At 35.3% G+C, this 20,951-nt stretch overlaps 1 pseudogene; it reads left to right on the forward strand.

The window, feature by feature from the left end:
- Positions 1–3,335: 3,335 nt before the first annotated feature.
- On the forward strand, positions 3,336–4,173 carry LOC129256119 (atrial natriuretic peptide receptor 1-like; annotated as a pseudogene).
- Positions 4,174–20,951: the final 16,778 nt, after the last annotated feature.

Raw genomic sequence — 20,951 nt, forward strand, 5'->3', positions numbered from 1 at the left:
TATTGTTCTGGGGTGTTGAAAAGAGTCATCTGACTGTCTGTTGATTGTTCTCTGCATCAGACAAGGCTTATAACTTCAATTAAAACATGTATAATTTCAAAATCCGTATACGAAGTGACAATCGCCATCTTTGCTGTAGTATCGGTATAACCTAAGGGTTTAAAGTTTGTAGTTAAAGGTCAACTTTAATCCAAGAAAAGGTTGAGTTGAAGCAAAAGAGTGGAATCAAAGAAGCATAAGTTTATCAAATATCGTATGCAAAAGAAGGGTGTTTTCGCTTATTCCAAAAACAAGATAGTGATGTGAAGTTGAATGGCAGTATAGGAGGGAGTCGATGATTCAACACATCATATTAATTTATTTATTTTTATCCCAGTAATGTATAGCTTGGATGCATTCCTCGTTGAATGTCTAAATCATTCAGTTTAGTGTGAATAAGTGGAGATTTGTTATTAGTAGAAAATAAATAGTAAGTTCGTTTCATATTAAGTGCAAATATCTATTTTTGTGAAATGTGCGAAAAAAATGTTTTTATTCAAAATCAACTACTCGACCTTTTAAGTGCATGTCGGGTGGGGGGGGGGGGGTAAATAAACTCTTTGAAACTCCAAACCATTTTTTTTTATTCAGCCTCGTTCCTTTGCGTATATCCGGATGTTCTTACTCTTGGGATGCACTATATTTTTCTTTAATCTATTTAGTTACGCCATGCTGATACATAATATATGTTCTCACAACTGTATCAATAGCCTTGTTCATTGAGACTTGCATGGGCACAGAAAAAATATAATGATCGAACAGTCAGCACATTCAAGCCTGAATAACTCGACACACACAAAAAGAAAAAAACAAATATAAAAACATCAGCAGTTAGGCATGTCTTTTCTAGTGATTTTATCTTATTTTTCAATTTATGTCATTTCGTATATATCCATTTCCAGAACATATACATGTAATCGTGATACTTTATATAGAATAATAATAAAGAATGATTTCGCAAAGTAATAAAAAATGTGAATAATATAGTGAACAACAAGCATTAATGGAAGTCGGATATGATACAACTTTATGTTTTTGAAGAACCTCCATTGAAAGAATGATAAAAACACATGTTAGTATTACATGAAAAATAGTTATGAGAGATAAGCTATGATGACGATTATGATTGTGATTGTGATGATAAAAGTTAAAGAAAAAAATATGTATAGCAATGAATCACTGATAACTTGGAGCAAAATTAGACATTACATATGATTGTGCCTTATCCTTAATTTCTATGAATATGATAAGATAGATCAATATTTAATGAGTTTTTGGAGAGAATCCTATCCAAGTGATTGATGTTGACCCAGTTTGTGCACAATCGAAAATAAAATTGGAAATAAATGCAATATCTGATATAACGATGAGTCTTAACATTTTATAAAACAAAGATCCTCAGACAGTGAGCTAATATAAGTGTATGAAAGAGAGATAGAGGGGGGGGGGGGAAGAGAGGGGTAGGGGACTGCGTTTGATTGACGATGTGAATTAATAAAAAAAAACGATATGGATTATAATACCTGTAAAAAAGAAATGTTCTTGTCTACAATTTCAATGAATATTAAGTGCATACTATACCATCTAACCAAGAGCGTTTTTTTTAAATTAATATTACAATTAGTTCTTTTTTTTGTGGGGGGTGGGGGGTAGATTTATATAAGAATTATGAATGCATTTTTTTAAAACTGTATTTGGTAGAATGTTGTAACATAATTGTCTTCTTTGATTAAGTTAATATAGAAATAATGATTAAACAAATATTTCTCAGGAAATATAGTTTTCATATTAACATCACATCCTTCACAAATGAAGTTGGATTGTGTTATTTCGTCTATATGGATGTCCTTTGCCTAATTATTATATCTTCTAACTTTATATCTTACCTTTGACTTTATCAGAGACGCCAATTTGTACAGGGCAAAAACATTTCATCCGTTAATTCCAATATCTATTAATAATACATCCATTACCTAAGGAAAATAGGCGGTTTAAAAAAGAAACGCAGATTGCCCCGAAGATAAGACCTTAAATCTAGTCCCAAAATGAAATGCATTGCAAGAAATAAGGTGAATGCGCAAACGCTATACGAGGAAATTCACCCAAGAAAAACATCGGAAATAAAATAAAAACGTCCTATAAAAAGAAATCGACATATTTCATCACGGGATTATTTTAGACGTTTTGTGAAAGACTGAATTACTGGAAATTATGTGCAAAAATCATTCCCCCCAAAAAAAGAGAGAGAAGAAATCAGTCAAGTAAATCTAAAGGAAATAATACGGAATTAGTTTTACAGATAACTGACAGATTCAACAGCAAAGCACCAAAAAATAATTAATCAAATGGTTATACGTCTAATTACATTTTATTAGATATTCTACTCTTTATACAAATTAACCTTTGTCATAATTACAATAATAATTATCTTTATTTTTCCAGGGTAGCCACTTCAGCTGTTATCCCGGCGGGCCCTGCATAACAATTAATTATTTAATTAAGTAAAGCACAAAAAATAATTAATCAAATGGTTATACGTCTAATTACATTTTATTAGATATTCTACTCTTTATTACAAATTGACCTTTGTCATAATTACAATAATAATTCTCTTTATTTTTTCCAGGGTAGCCACTTCAGCTGTTTTTCCGACGGGCCCTGCATAACATCATGTTACTATTATACCCTTCTCCATTCTTAAACGTCTAACGCCTGATAAGAAGGCAGATGGTCCCATTTTTTCAATTATTTGGTATGATCCGACCGTATCAAACCCACGACCTTCCATTCATGATGCGGACGTTTTACCACTGAGCCACCATGTCCGGTTTTAACCACTCCTGTAGCATTTAACATAATGATATAACGTTAAACATGATCAAAGTCACGCCATTTTTTTTTCTCTTATCATTCTCTCATCTTTTGTCTTTGTTCTGATTTTATTTTCATGTACTTGTAAATATAATTTTGATGAATTCTGACATTTCATTTTGTATCTTCCCCGTTTTCTATCCAGGAACAGTTTTTTTTTATCCTCCTCCATATCGATCAGTGTCAAGTGTAGCCGATGCAATATAGTTTTGAGAACATCAGTGGGTTGTGCTAGAACGGAGTTTAGTAGTAATACGCCCTCATTCGCCTAACTTGATACAATCTCTTCTTCTTTCCACCGTTAAACCTCTCTGTGAACAGGAAAGATAATTTATTTGAATATCACTCGAGATACTATTGTGCAATACTGTGTCGTAATATTTTGATACAATCCACATTGTCTCTTTTCGGCCAAACAAGTGAAGTCATGACAATGGGGTCGAAGTCTTTATTTCATTTGCCCCTTGATAACATCAATCTTTGTGTTATTTTCGTCGTTCTATTCGGCCTGAATCTTTCAATCTGTAAACCTTTACCACCAGATGAGCCGATTAACATTGCCATTATGTTGCCGCGGTATCCGTTACCATCAACCAGAGGTTCAAAACCTTGGTTGGTTGCTGGAAGACATTACCCTTATCACCTACAGATGGTGGTACCAGCCATGCGTATCGCTCTTGAAAAGGTCAAGAAGACAACACTCATTGTTCCTAACAACATAAGCTTGATTGTTGATGATACTGAATGCTGGTTGAATACGGCCACATTTGTAGCCATTGATATGATGTATGTCCACAAAGTAATGGCCTTCTTTGGACCGGTTTGTGAGTACGCATTGGCCCCAGTTGGTAGATTCTCAACTAGATGGAATGTTCCCCTTATCACAGCAGGAGGGCAAGCATCAGGTTATGATGACTTTGACCAATACAAACTAATTACCAACCTACGACCACCACATCGTAAGCTTGCCCACTTTGTGGCGGCCCTCTGGAAAATCTACAAGTGGAAGAGAGGGGTAATACTCTTTCATGATGGTGATGCCCACATCAAAGATGAAGTCTTTATGGCGGGTGGTGTGTATGACAAGTTGGAGAAAGATAATGGGGGAGGTTACGGGATGAACTTGACGTTTCATTCGTTCAATGAATTTGACTATACCAATGAGAGATACATTGAATTGTTAAAGAGAGATGTAACGCCTTATACCCGGGGTGAGTATATAGTAATCGATACATTCTGTCTAAGCACTTACAGAGACAGTGAATTGTCGCCATCGACCAGAATTTATCCATCACGTATTCATTTGAACACTAATACGTTGACATGGTTGATGCACAAGTTACGAAATGTTACAAAAGGCACTCTGGTTGTTTACTTTTCCATGTCTCGTGTTTCAATCAGTTGTTTTCTATGCAATGACATCCGATATACTAGGCGTCATAGCTAATATGATATGGGTTCTATGACGATTCTACGGAAAATAAACAGCTTGAGAATATTACTATAAGCTTTCAATATTGAAAAACAAATATGTAGCATACGGGTTTCAATCTTGTTTCCTCGTAATGTTCTGTCTTTGCTGGAGCCTTGAGGGGGAAAACCCAGTAGAACTATATCATGAATAATTTGGAGATAATCCTTAACACGGCAGCAAGAGAAACCAGTCTTTTCGTTATCATCCATTCAGAGGTACATTCTTTAGAGAAAGATAATGTATATGTTGTATCATTATCATGAAGACAATGCTTCGTACAGTGATCACGTTTGATGATATTTCTTTATGTTTGCATAATCGAATAGTAATGCGCACCATCGTGATGCTATATGCATTTCGGATAAACGTTTACAGTTAGAGATAATTTTAAACAAGTGTTTAAAATATTAAACAACAAAGTTTAAATTCAAATATTTAATTATCAATAATTTAAGCTTGGTTGTTTAAGGTTTTAAACTCTTGTTTTTAACTGTTTAAACAACTACTGTGCGATTCACTTAGTAAACAGCGTTGTTTAAATAATTTAAACAGTGTTGTTATTTCAAAACCCTTGAAATTCCCCTTTCCCTATATTTCTTGCTCTGTTCGTGTCTTTCTGTCCTTCGTCTTGAAAATGCCACCCTGCTTCAAACACTCTAAAAATGTAATGTAAAATCATGGTCCCTGATCATGGTTAAATAGAGCATGTTGAAATGGTGGAGGAGTGACAACCTTTTCAAAATGTTATATCCAAACTTGCAGTAAATGCAACATTTTGATAAAAGGGTTATCGCTCCTCCAACCTTTTAATTCTTGATTGAACGTCTGATATTTTTTAGAGTGTAGCGAGATTGGCTTTCAATTGTTACGACGTTTGGCAAAAGAGATTTAATAACTAAATCGCATTATTTTGGTATCCATTCATCAAAACAAGTTTACCGTAATACATATTTGGGAGTTAAAGGACAAGTCCACTCCAACAAAAACTTGATTTGAATAAAAAGAGAAAAATTCAACAAGCATAACACTGAAAATTTCATCAAAATCGGATGTAAAATAAGAAAGTTATGACATTTTAAAGTTTTGCTTCATTTCACAAAACAGTTATATGCACATCTCAGTCAGTATGCAAATGAGGGAACTGATGACATCACTCACTCACTATTTCTTTTGTATTTTATTGTATGAAATATGAAATATTTTGATTTTCTCGTCATTGTCATGTGAAATGACGTTTCATTCCTCCCTGAACACGTGGAATTCCATTATTTGAACATTTTGTGCTTCAGGCAAGGAGGTCCTAATCATCAAATTCGTAAAAATTGAAATATTATATAATTCAAACAATAAAAAACAAAAGAAATAGTGAGTGAGTGACATCATCGACTTTCTCATTTGGATGTAACTGGCTCGTTCATATAACTGTTTGTTAAAAATAAGCGAAACTTTGAAATGTCATAACTTTCTTATTTTACATCCGATTTTGATGAAATTTTCAGCATTGTGCTTGTCTGATTTTTCTCTATTGATTCAAATCAACATTTTTCTGAAGTGGACTTGACCTTTAAATAAAACAAACCCAAAACGAACTCCATACCTGTATAGCACGCCCTCACATTCGCTCACGTTTATAATGCGCCTACAAAAAGGGGGAGGGGATCATGACATTTTGTTTGTGACTGAATCAGCATTATATTCATTTTGACAAAGTGCCAATCACGCCAATTTATCAATTAATATTCCTTTATTTTTGTGTAATTAACAACCAAAAAAAAAAAAAGAACTCCCCTAACAGTCACCTCGGACTCTCACTATACCACTACCCTGGTCTCTTCACATTATTTTACAATATTTTTTTGGGTTTTATTTCGCTCTCTTCGTCTCCATATTGGTTATCAGACTGAATTCCGTCAAAATCGTTAGCATCACTTACCGCGATTTCCATAACAATGCTTCTGGTTTAATACGACTGATATTTTCCATAAGCAGTCAGTTTAGACACCTTAAGACGAAATGAAACAAGGAGCTATCACCTAGCTTAGTGGTAGGTCCATGATATCGAAAGGAGAGTCACGTCTGTTGCTTTTAAAAGAGCAACGACAGTGTACATTCTGCGTCAAGTTAACATGCTTAAAGTGTGAATGTACATTGAACAGATATTGGGAGAGGGAAGGGGGAAAGCTTGAAATCATGCGAATGGGAATTATTTCTCTCTAGGCCGTGACCACGCATTGGTTATAAAACTGCACCTTTTGAAATAAATAACAAGAGAAAGAGAATGAGAAAAGCGGGCCTGGGAGAAAGGAAAAGCAGAAGAGAGTGCACCCGAGAATCATACCATGCTTAAGTACTTAACTGGGTAAACACTCTATTTAATTTACTTAAACGGTTGTTTTTTCTGTCATTTCACTTTATTGCACTTCAAATAAATCAAGATATGAGATTTCAACTACTAGACAGGGGAAAGTCATATTTTAACAAAATAATTTTCGTTCATAATAACAAACGTCGTTTGCTATCTTAAAGCGGATATATTCTCGTTGAACCTTATTGAACTGAGAGCAGTAGACAGTTTTAAAGAGATCCCAGTTGTCATGAATTGTGAATTCATGATTTATGTGTTGTATTTTGCAGCCTTGGAAATATCCTGTCAGCAGATGCTTACTGCTGTAAAAATATTGTTTCATACATTTTTGAGTAGTGATATTAGAGGTAAAAACCAAACCCTCGTGCGGGTTATCATTTTTTACAAATGGCAATAATTAATTTCAAGATACGTCTGTGTTTCAGTGGTTAAAGAAAAAATTAGAAATACTAACACATTTTGTAAGAAAAATGCTATCTGATATTATAAACCTCTATTTAAGAATTTCAAATAATCCGTTCCTCTGATTGGCCAAAGGTGGGGTCGTGTATTTGACCATGCCTGCAAAACAACAAACTGGGGTTGTTACCAGGGGCAACCAAATTATGCCCGTTGCCCCATATCCGCCCCATTACATTGTTCAATTTGGCTGAGATCGCCATTTGATTGCGTGTAAAATTTTGCTTTCTGCGGTAATTGCAGATACCACAACTCGCGCATTTTATGCTCTTATGCTCATAACGGATATGGCATATCTTAACTTCTGCTTGTTCTATCCCAAATATTTTATTGAGTATTTTTTCCTCATTCAGATGTACTTTATTCTTCATATTCCTTTCTCCTTTTAACAATTTCTTTCGAGACACAATGCATGTAGAGTTACAAAACTAGTTACATATGAACATGCATTTAAGCATCAACTATTTAATCTAAAATGTAATAAAGATGACATTTCTCTGACGGGTTAAAGTTCTCTGAACATTTGAATTAAATGAACATTTGATTTTAATTGCCATTTTACATAAAAAGTATCTCGCTCTTGAACTCATACCAAATTGAATATATATTAAAAGCCCTTCCTTGCATCTTATACTTGACGTACTAGGATTTGTATATTGCATACTGTGCAAATATCATTAACAAATTAACCAACGTAAACTTGCGCTCGTGAATTTTGTATCCAACGTCGTTTCGTTAATTTTCGTTCATTGTGAACATAAATTGCAAAGAATTCTTTATCTTTATAAAAAAAAATAAGAAAGTCAAAAGGGGCCTAAGCTTTCGATCCTAGCAGAATCTTCGTCGGAGGCAAAATGACAAACATATAAAGTGGAACAACCATAAATAAGCAACAGGATTACATTCTAACATAATATGAAAAAAATTATTCTGCTTCAAATTGTATTGTCGAATCTTGTTATACTTTAAATACTTAAATATTTAGTAAATCGTATGTCATACCAAGAGCATAATAGATCTGTATAAAAGATGGAATTGGGAAAAAAATATAATTTCAAATTCCATTCTATTGAGTATTGTTAAAAAATAAACACACCATTGGAAATAATAATAATATTAACGTTTTATTTACCCAGGGTAGCCACTTCACTTAGAAAACTGCTCTTCCAGCGGGCCCTGCTTAACATAATATGTTATTATTAACCTTCTCCAATCTAAATGTTAAGCGCATATATAGCAAGAAGGCAGAAGGTTCTGTTTTTATAATAAGTCTTGGTATGACTCGGCCAGGGATCGAACCCACGGCCTCCCGTTCATGAGGCGGACGCTTTACCACTGAGCCATCATGCCCGGTTCAAAAGAAAGAAACCGTGGAAATTACGGACATGATGGACGTATCCCATGTATCAATCACCAAGCCTTGCTCAAGCCCCAAGGATCGAAAAGGCGTATTCGGCTTGCCATATCTAATGTTAGGCCAAACGTTTGACCCTAGATCTAATGTTAGCCCCAACTTGTCCATTTAGATCTAACTAGGCAATTTTAACTTATCATTAATTCGGTTACAACAGATAAGGACTGCTTTGCTATTCGATTTTTTCTTTCGACTCACGGGTACCGCACCGGCCAGCCCACATGCACTTGGGCATAGTCGCGTTTTGGTCCCCTTGAGCCTCTAGAAACAACCTTGCATCTCATAGCACTCTATACATCTATATTATTACTCGAAGGGTAGGTCCTAATGAGCACTAGTAACCTCCACATTTCCCATTTCTTTAGCAGCTTTTAAAGTCATTGATAGAGGGCCAAATACATAAATCAGATCTTTGATAGGTACTTAACAAAATATATTAAACAATTTTAAAAAATGAAACAGCATTTCTACTAAAAAGCATTACCTTAATTTATTCTTTATGAGCATAATAATCACAGACATTGCTCGAAACTTACCTCAACATTTCCTAAATAGTAAAAAAATAAGCCTTAAATACTCCATAAAATGTGCAAGAAATGCATGTATGCATACTGGTTTTATTATACATGTATATTGTGTGGGCTAGTGCCTAAAAATAGGCATTTTAAAATATCTATGTTGACCTAGGACTGTGTGTGACTCAGAGAACAGCCGTGGAAACATGTAACATCAATAGATAATCAACTTGGCTGTCAGAAAATGTGAAGATGTCGCAACACGTAAATACATGGTTCACTCAAAATATGAAAGAACGGTCAAAACCGATTCCAGACCGACCAAATCGTTTACGATACTGTCTACCTACGAAACGGTCGAAACCGACTCCAGACCGACCAAATCGTTTACGATAGTGTCTACCTACGAAACGGGCGAACCCGACTTTAGACCACCCAAATCATTCACGATACTGTCTACCTATGAAACTGTCGAAACCGACTATGCCATTCCACAGAGCTCTTCCACTATCCTAATAATAGAGTGGTGACAATGAAATGATAACAATAAACATTCTAACAATTATTATGGTAATACTGTCAACATGTAATAAAGCCTAAACGCAGTTGTCTAAATTATTCACAGTTTCTCCAATGGTCAGCGGCGTAACAGGGGTCGGTGGCCAGGGGGGGCAAGAGCCAAAAATTTCCCGGTCATATCATGGAACAGGCAATGGCGTCATAAGGCAAAAATTTTGAGGGGGCGATATGGCGTATCGGGCAAATATATATAAATGCGAGCGAGCAAAATTTTTTGACATTTTTATTGCAAAAATCAAATTTTGTGATAGATTTTGACATATTGTTAAAAAGATGATATCATATTTCACCCTCCTCTCTTTTCCTTTTTTCTCTCTTTTTTTTGTTCGCCCGAGCGAGCGAAGCGAGCGAGATTAAAAAAATCACCTTTTCATGAGAATCTAACATGAAGATAGATTTTAACGTGATATTCAGAAATATATAATTCACTTTCCTTTGGTTATAGAATTTTTGGGGCCTTGGTCCAAACTCATCCATATAGCAGTGCTTTAAAGGTGGGGTCCAGGGCAGAGTCCCGGAACCTCTTGATATTAAAGCCATTTTAAACCTTAACAGATGGCCACTTATTTTAATCAAATTGCGTGTGTATTTGTATAGCTTTCACACAACACATAAATTCAATGCAGTTGTGTATCGTAATCATCCAAATATTGTGAGGGGCACACCATAGCAAATGTGGGAAAATTTGTAAAAAGTCACCAGCGAGCGAAGCGAGCCAGAAAGAAAAATGGCCTGTTAAAATGAAATTCTAATTATGTGATAGATTTTTACATCATAGCAAATATCATGTCATATATTTTTTCATTTATGTCATTTCGCTGCCTCCTTTATTTTCTTTTCCGGCCCTTGGCTGTGGAACCACCCCCCCGTACGCCAGTGCTTCAACGCAAAGCTTAATGCAGGAAGGGTCCGTATAGGGGCCCGCTATAGAACCCATTAAAGGTTACAGATGAAGAGCCCCCACTGCACGGGGTCTTGACTCTTGGACAGAGCCCCCGGTAGCTTTGGAGATTTAGCAAGTTTATGATAGACTTTCATTCGAAATTATGCTATATATACCATCCATCTTTCTTCCCGCTCGTTATCTTAAATCCTCGGCAGCCCGGTAGTGTACGACGTTATCTTGTCCCTTTTCTTTGTTTTCCAATTTAGATTTTGGCTAATTCCATTCTGCCTTCATTTCCCGCTTTTGTTTGCCTTTTTGTCATCTTTAATTTATTTCCCTGTATTACTGATCATGCTAATGTATTTGTATATCGGGGAGAATTATTTTTTCTCAGTTGTTCTTCTTTCCTTCCTTTTCCCGTTTTCCCTTTTGATGTTTTTTTGTTTTTAGTTTTCTTTTCTTTTCTTTTCCCTGTCTCTTTCCTTTTCCCCTTCTCCTTTCCTTTTTCCCCTTTCCTCTTTTTTTCTTTCCTTTCCCTTTCCCTTTCTTCCCCCTTTTTATTTATTTTTCCCGTTTTTTTTATTTTCCCGGTGAGCTCCGCCAGGGGGGGGGGGGCAGCTTGCCCCCCTGCCCCCCCCCCCCCGCCTGTTACGCCACTGCCAATGGTCGGAGGACGGTATAAAGATATTATTAAATCTAGATATTTTCTGGGCAAAATATAAATGTAGGGAATTTGTGTATATACTTTTCTTTGTTTAAAATGTATCAATCATTCATAATACAGTGGAAAATCTTATAGAATTCGAAAGGTTTTTACCGGCCGAGAAACCAGGAATAAGATGCACATCAAGTTTAAAATGAGAACTAGTGTTTTTTTTCATTAATCAAATTACATTCTTATGCATTATTCCAGTCTGACCTACACAGAAGAGGAGACAAGCTTAAAAGCCAAATATTGGATAAAAAGCTTTGGGAATACATTATCACCGAAGGGTTTTCTTTTTTAACTCCCAACCCATTGTGCAAGTATCAGAATTGATTAAAATAGAGATGCATGAATATTCGTAGGATACTGACTCCTTCTAATGCATGGAGGAAACGAATGCCCCTACAATAAAGTAAGGAAACAAGGAACGAATTAGTAGGTAGGTTTTCAATGATTGTTTTTTTTTTAAATCATAAGTGAGACGAAGATTCGTGTGCATCCATTTTTATATCGTCATGTATATTTGAAGGCAAATACTTTTGATGAAATGCAATAAAAGGCAAATTCAACCCATATAATTGATATTGTAAGTAAATGAATAAATAAAAAAAAATCATAAAATTGATTTTATGTTTGTTTGGACTTTAATATGAAAATGGTTCGTTAGTCCGAAAACGAAATGAGAAATATGGGTCAACTATTACTGAATATTTCAATGTGAACAAATGCTTATAAACAACACTATTTATCAGCACATCCACACACCCTTAAATTCACGCACACACACATACATACAATGGTACAAGTAATTTTTACCATATTATGTAGTAAAAGCACATCTAATCAATATGATAAATATATAGAAAAGGGCATACAAAGAATTTTTTCATATAAATTATTGGTTAATTTACCCGACTGTTAAGAAAGTGCGAACATTTGAACATTACAAATCTACAGCTGAAAGCTTTGTCCGAGAAGCTTTGTAAAGTTAACAGGTTAACAAAGATCTACTACTCGACACTGCTTAAAGAAAAAAACATGATCCCAGTTTGATTTTCTGAGAGCATCCCGCGAGAATCCTGAAATATGGCCCTCTACGACACATTTACCTCCAATCTCTTGTCACGCAACTCACACCAGACTGCACATCCTTTTCAAACATTTATTGTCATCATCGCATGGCACACAGTAAGTATGGCCAGGTTAAACATAAGACTTGTTTTACACACCTGTCTGTTGTCATGAGAAATACAAACTTCTGTCAACTAGAAACTGATGTGAGTTAGGGTCAGAATAACGAGAAAACATGATTCACTTTCATCTGATCCCCGAATTGGATAAAACTTTTGAGAAAGATGTTTATGATATATATTTATGTCTACAAATATGTAGTACAATCCATCAACTGCTGATGTTTTTTCTTAAACATATTGTTCATGTTTTTTTTCATTGTATTTATATCCATATCAAAAGTAGTTCAGATGCCATCAGAAAAAAGTATAAATACAATAAAATAAACAAAAATTGACAAGAAAGAATAAAAGCAATTTTAGACAGGGAGGGGGAGGTGATATCTTTTTCCCCCTTTCCTATATCGTTCATGAAATATTGCTCTACTTCTGCATTTCTATATATATATATAAAAATAATGTAATGGTTCCTTGGCTTTATATTCCTCCTTTGATTGATTATTCGTTTATAATGCAAATATTTGATATGTGGGAATACAAAGGGAAGGGGAAGAAAGTAGAGATGATATTTCACGGGATACCAGTAATGACGCCTTGAGTTTTACGATCAGCTCTGTTTCTATGGAAACCAAATTTCGCATAAACGTGAGTCCAATGTGGGTTCCTGTACTACCTTTATCCTTTCAATTATTCAATAAGCTGTCAAATAATGCGCTTCTCAGATTTCCTCCTTTTGATCATCAGTGTCTCGTTTCACGGCCTATTCTCATTTTCTTCTGCTTCACCTCGCCTCCAATCAACTTCTGGAGACCAATTTCTTGAAGACAGGAGAGGGAACCAAGTACAATCCTTGCCCCATTTAGGTCAAGCCATTAAATTTCAAGAAAAAAAAAGAAAAGGGGAAAAAATGTTCTTTTTATACTTTACTTTTGTACGAGAAAATTTGCTTTTTACCATCATATGCACCATATATCTTCGCAAAATGTGCAAAGATCTTAAATGTAGTTGATATACTTGATATTCTTGATTGGTTTTGGTATTCTTCGTATTCCTGATTTTGATATACTTGATATTATTGATATTTTTGTAATAGTAATCTTAAAGAGTAACTTACTTTCTTGATGTTAAATCATGAATAAGTTTACATCAACGGAAATGAATGTATCAATATTAGTTTAAAGTAGTATAGATAAAATTCACATCGATCCCTTTCATGAAAAGACTTTTCCATTATTGTATCTATATGTATACAAGGAATATCATGGCTATAGAAGAAAGATAGATCCCAATATTTTACCGCTGATTGTATGCTAACGTTCAACAATTATACATTTTTTAAATACATATTAGACTTACGGGTAAATGAAGACAAGGAAAAAGAGAGAGAAAATGCAACTAAAATAATATTTTCCACAGATAATAATCTTAACTTCAGAAGATTGGAAAGGGGTATTTATTTCTGTAATTTTCATTAATGATGCCAGGGCGGTATTTTGAAATAGTCAATGATCACCTTTAGAGCCGATGAGAAAAGTTCGTTAAGAATGAAATTCCTTCTAAACAGTGTGATTGGAAGTTGTGTACCTGTGACTGAGATAGTGAGAGCATATACAGGTTCTTTAATGGTGATGAACCGTGCTATTTCTTTTGTCAAGTCACGTGCCAAGATGGAATGATGTCGGTACTCGTCTTACGAGCACGGGCAAATGACGGACTCGGTAACGACTGTCATGCCGTGCATGATGATGAAGATAGGAAATTCCTTATACTGTTCCCATGATGCCTTTATCAATATGACCCTTGTGGCCATCTTGTGGGTATTCGCTTCGTGATTGTGCTTGCAAAGAACTTTTGGGGTGTCATTAATGTCTCTCAAAATACTCCTGATTATCAACTGTAAATACTCTATAATCTGGGGGCAATGTGCTTTTTTCCTCCTCTTGACGACCGCTCATCCATTTGAACGTATAACATTCAATGAAAATGCGAAGATTAGGATTAAGATTTAAGGACCAATATGATGTTTATAGGCGATACAGATATGAATTATACTGCCAGTATTGTAAAGAAATACTTTGTAAATTCTATAAGCCGCCAGTGTTGAAAGTGAATTTTCATTCCCCTTTCTTATGCACAAGAACAGAAGCAAGTATAAATTTCCGTTCAATTCGATATTGTGTGATTCGTTTTTTTATGAATCACGCAATGTCGTAAATATTGCCTCTATATATTGATAAAGATAACTCCTGTGCGTGTAATAAGAGATAGCATTCCTGTATGATGCGACATAACTCCAACTTTTATATTAGATGAATAATTATCTTTAATTCAAATTATCGATCAGTCCCCTTGCCGTTTTAATGTATCAGAGTTAATTGTTGAAATAATATTATTGTAAATTACCGGTATAAATTAATAAGATGCCGGCACCCTTAGCTTTTCAACTTGTAATGGACTTAAAGATCATTGCGCCCTCTTGGAGAATACGACGTAGAGTGAACTTTGCCAAATTGATGCAATAGAGAAGTGGCGCCAGTTTGGAAGAAACCGTCCAAATCATTGACTACATTTCATATATATATATATATATATATATATATATATATATATATATATATATATATATATATGAGATCAAGAGTATGGAGAGGGCCGTAGCATGCCCTTCATCAGGATCTAAACCAATATATAAAATACATAATATAGGCCTACTAATAACAATGATAAAAACAATACATTGCAATAATAATTATGACTGAGATAAGTAATTATAGTCCATTAATAATAATCAATTATTTATATAAGGTAATGATGAGTCGATATGTAACGAAGTATAGAATAAATAGTTACCGTGAGGTCCGTAAGTATAGTGTATTGTTGACAGCAAAGTTAAGTGTGAAGTGAAATCAGGTGTGAGGGGATGAGTTTATTAGAGGATGAAGAGGGTCGATTGTTGGTCGGCGTTTATACCACGTACATCGCCAAGATATATATATATATATATATATATATATGTTGGTATATCAGCACCAATCATACTCTGTTTACGCATTTAAGTACTTCCCAGTTAATGGTACCATGTACCAGACTTGATACACCATATAAAAAAGCCCCTTTAACGAACAAGGCACGTCCTGTTCTTCATCCATGCCTCCAAATGTCATCAAAAGCCACAAAGCATGCAAAGTGGGATTGGTTCATGAATTGCATTTAACAGGCAATTATTTTGATGATTTGGTATTAGCATCCTCGAAATGTTCAGGACGTGCATGAGGTTTGCAAGCTTTCCCTTTTTTTATCTTAACCTTTTTTTATGTTCCTTATGTCAAACCGTGTTACTCATTTCAATATGGATTGAAAGCACTAAGCAATGAGTTGAATTCATTCAAATCTGTTTACACACTTGGCGTTCAAAAGCCTTAACGGTACTCTCCAAACGTCTTATAAATCCGATTGTAATTAATACTTCAGATCATCTTTGATCGATTACTGCCAAGAAGCACATTTATTATTCGTCTGTCATTGATTTTCATATGGAACTACATTTCAATCACAGCAAATGAGAATTTCTAAAAGTAGGTTGAATTGAGTGAAAATCCCCTCTGAAACTTTTCTTTACGCGATATTTGCTTTCTGGTAATAAAAAAAAACTATGGTAAAAAAGTTATTGATAAAGATAAGAGTGAAGGTGATGATGCTTCTGATGTTGATGATGTTGATAATAATATTAATGGGCATAATAATATGTACAATAATATATTAATACTGCAATTAGATGTATAATCAGCCTACAGGTGCTCAATGACTTAATTACCGTTGGAAAGTAATGAAAGGCATGTGACTGGATAAAAATTGTATGTTAGAGAGAGAGTGTGTGTTTGTGGGTGGGTTAGCGTGTGTGGTGTGGGTGTGTGTCGGGGCGTAAGGATGTGCAGGTTGGAGTGTAGCTATCTAGATAGTACAGATAGAATCTTCTCATATTCTGTTAATACTTCAGATCATCTTTGATCGATTACTGCCAAGAAGCACATTTATTATTCGTCTGTCATTGATTTTCATATGGAACTACATTTCAATCACAGCTGTTTATTTAAGAAAGTCGACAGTTTGCTGTTAAAACATAAAGACCTATATAATTATAATGCATTGAAAGATTTAAAAACAACTATGTCATTTTTCTATAGAAAACTGAAAATGCCTTAAATTAATTTTTTTTTTCTCAAATGAATGTCCTAATCGGTTTTGTTCCACTACGAAATGATGACGAACAAAATTTATGTCCAATAGATCATACTCTGAATCATCTTGCTTGTTAACTTGTGGATCTGGAGCAAGTAATTGAACACATATAAGCAAAATATTTTGATACAACACAAGGTCAATGTTGACACCCATGGGCTTCTAAATACCACTATGTATGCACAAATAAACACCTCATGTGCTACTTTTAGCTGCATATCTTGGTGACGTCACTGGGTGTGCTGTACTTTGACATGAAGCTTTGCTTCTTCTTCTTCCAGTTTATATTTCACCATTGTGATGTAGAGAAGATGATAAAACCAGCTCTCGACGGTACCAACCAAATGAGGAAACCAGCGTTTAAGAGATTTTTTTCTCCTCATTACTCTTTTCCCCGCTCAAAAATGCGCGGTATCATTGGCCTTCATAATTATACAATATTTTGCAAAACACTTAGGTAGAGTTCCAGCGGGATGGAACTAAAATGGAATACATAACTGCAACTATACGACCAATGTCTAGGATGGTGTGAATTTCTCCTTGTCAGATCAATAGCATTTCGGTGTGATGTCACGAAAATGTGTTGTAGTTAACACATGATCACTCAATTCTCAAGTGTCGTATTCCCTACTGACTAATATATTATTTTGTTGACGCCCATCTAGTAGCATGTTAACTTAGTTTCCTTTTCATCATGTGAAGTGAAAGAGTCAATAAGGAGTCCTGAAACATCACAGTTTTTTCAGCTATTATTTTTTTAAAATAAACTGGTATAAATGTTCTTTAAAACGTATTTAAGAAGCCAGAAATGATCTGCGAACTTAAACAGCAAAAGCATGATCAGTAAGTACAATAAAACATTAAAAACAAATAAAAATAATAGCAACAATAATACACTACATAAAAATACAGCATAACATAAATTATGTAAAATAAGAAGAAAAAAAATAGCAAAATACTGGTTATAATTTGCCGCGGTTGGAGGACCCTATAATAATGTACACTGAAAAGTTCCTAGGTCGAAGCCTTGCCGATAATCAGACGATCGGACGTGCTTTTACACCGCCGTCAAAATTTGGTCAGGCCTGCGCAGGCCGCGTATTTTTTATTTACACCACTGCTTCACCAAAATATAAAAAAAAAACCCATAGAAACGGCTCGCGCCAGAGTCTAACACGTTGGCCACACGTTCGTATCTCCTTGATTTAACTTACTTATTCAAAACAAACCTTATTTCAATATATGAATAAGATATATAGCTTTTAAAAAGCGTTGAGTTTGTTGGGACCTAATCCGCTTGCATTACATATTAATTCCTACATGTGAAGGAATCGTATGATCATTTTGTTCGCAGTTATGGCACCTCCGGATATCCATGCAGATGCATTGAACAATGAACTAGGGTTCTTATAGCTGCAGACTCGACTATCTATTCTCTTCGTTTAAAATTTTCCCCTCATCTCTCCAGCACTCATCCTCTCTCTCTCGCTCTCTCCAGCATTTTCCTTTACTTTATTTGGGCGACGAACTTGATTCGAGTTCTGAAAAAAAAATAATGTGATTGGTCAAATAAAGAATTTTGCAGTATAAATACATTTGTAAACAAAACAAATGGTTAGTGGTGCATCCATGACTTCATAAAATTTGCAATTTGTCTTGTGATTTCCCCAGGTTTTCGTGATTAAAATTTCATAACTTTCTTTTAGTTGTCCAATTTTCCTCAAACGTTTTTTTCATTCCTTCTCACTCCCAACCCCTTTCCCCTCTTTTTTCATCTTTCTCAGTCATTTATCACAGCTACTACTGAACTCTGTCCAACAAGTGCACTACCAAGCTTAGCTGTGCATAACAAGGAACCTCACACATTCTTTCAGCACTTAATTGGCTCAACATCACTAGACAATATCTTGTACATATTCATTTTCAATACAAAATCACATATCAGCTCTGTTACAAATTCAAATGGTTTTTGGAACCCTTTTTCGTAATATCAACAATAACCTTTAGAAAATAATGTGGTAACAGGCTGATTGGTTTTGGATATAAATTCAACTTGCAAAGAAGAATTTAACCCAAATCTAACGCGAGAACGATCCGGAGCTTTGCTTGAGCGCACAGATTAGACTTGCCCGCGAGCCGTTTTTTTCGAATTTCTAGGAATTTTGGCGGAGCAGTGGTGTAAATAAGAAATACGCGCCCAGCGTAGGGTGATCGGGCGCTGTAAGTTATGGAAGCAGGAGACCGTCAATAACACGGATATACGTCGTGTCGTAAATCAATTTACTACACGACGTAAATGATTACGTAGTGTAGTAATTCAAATTACTACACGACGTAAATAATTACGTAGTGTAGTAATTCGAATTACTACACGACGCAATTCAGAATTACTGCCCAACGATCTAACGTCATGACGTTAAATGAATTAGTGTCGCTACATCAAATAATTAAGGTCGTGTAGTAATTCGAATTACTACACGACGTAAATAATTACGTAGTGTAGTAATTCCAATTACTACACTACCTAAAGAATTACGTCGTGTAGTAAATAATTACTACACGACGTAATTCCGAATTACTGCTCAACGATTTAGTGTCATGACGCTAAATCAACCAATGGGATCGTTCGTTATAAACCTACAAAGCAATGCCAGCGCGGGGGAACTTGAATGCGGGGCGCGCGGCCGATCGCGCTGGAGTTATCGACCAATAGCGCCCGACCAATAAGGATTTTTAAGATAGTGGACTATGAATCAATAGATTTTGTGAGAAAAGAATTGAAATTGAAGGCAATTTAAAAGATATCGATATCAAGAGTAAACGATTATCTATTGAAGTTGGAACGAAAAAAACTTATAAACATCGATTAGCATTGGTAATGATTTATAATTATGTATTGGAAGATGTCTGACATTGTGTTTTATTGTAACACTTAAGGGGAAGAAAATGGTGTTTAATTTATGAGTTGTCAAGGTATGCATCGATTTGTAAAGACATCAAAACTTCTATTTGTTATATGTATTTTATTTTGTATATGAATTGAAGTTGTCAATAAAAACTACTGAATACAAAAAATAATAATAATGATAAGAATAATAAAACTCATACTGATTGGTGGTTCCGAGAGCCGGATGAGGGGCCAGTGGCGTAGCTACCGGGGGGGGGGGCTAGGGAGGGCACGTGCCCCCCTTGAGATTTTGTGTGCTTCCCCCCCCCAGGTGCCCCCCTGAAAAAAATGGCAGAGCAAAAAAAAAAAAAAAAAAAAAAAGGGGGAGAAAGAAGAAAAGAAAAAAGGAAAAGAAGAAGAAAGACAGAAAAAAGAAAATTAGAGGAGGAAGACGAGTGAATGAAGTAATGTGAGGGGAAGACTTGCAAAAAATCAATAACAAATCTTTCATGTTACTATATAAAATTTTTGCTTGCGCTTCGTGCCAGAAAAAGTTTGATTTTGGCGGATTCTGCGTTTTTCGCCAATTTCTAGGATTGGGTCGTAGATTCAATCGTAAAAAATAAAGAGTAAGATCGAGTGTTTTAGCATGGGACTTGTACCAGGCAGAAGAGTATAGGCTTTAAGAAAACGCCAATCACTATTCCTATTTATGCCATTCGATATATTTAATTAGATTTAAAGAAAAAATTATGCTTTTGGCGGGATTTTGCGATTACCCTTTGATCGTAGATTCAACCGTAAACAATAAGATTTAAATCGAGTGTTCCACCATGGGACCTATACACTAGCGTACCTACGAGGGGGGGGGGGGGGCAGTCTGCCCCCCTCCCCCACTGACGAGCCACAACCCATGCAAAGGACGTTTCCCTGCCCCCCTGACGAGCTTAAAAAACCTTTTTTGCCCCCCTCCCCCCCCCCCCGACGAGCTTGAAGACCTTTATTGAACATGGGGGCAACACAAAAATATTTTGCCTATTTCTTGAAATCGAGCAAGAAGCACGAGCTCATTTTGTTTTAATGTAGACCCTACTGACTTGAAAAGGGACCTGTTAATGACTAGCTGTTTCCATTGGGCCATGAAGATGATATCTCACCAAATAAATAATGTTAGCGCGAAGCGCGAGCTGAAAAATTTTGATATCCTGAAATGATAACTGGACAATCTAAGCACTTTTGGTAATCATGAACTGGATGGCTATCTAATTAAACAGTTCGCACGAGCTGAACATTTTCGATTTATGGGAATTATGAATACGCAGGATGT

This window comes from Lytechinus pictus, chromosome 3 (genome assembly GCF_037042905.1).
Source record: "Lytechinus pictus isolate F3 Inbred chromosome 3, Lp3.0, whole genome shotgun sequence".
In the NCBI taxonomy this organism is placed as follows: Eukaryota; Metazoa; Echinodermata; class Echinoidea; order Temnopleuroida; family Toxopneustidae; genus Lytechinus; species Lytechinus pictus.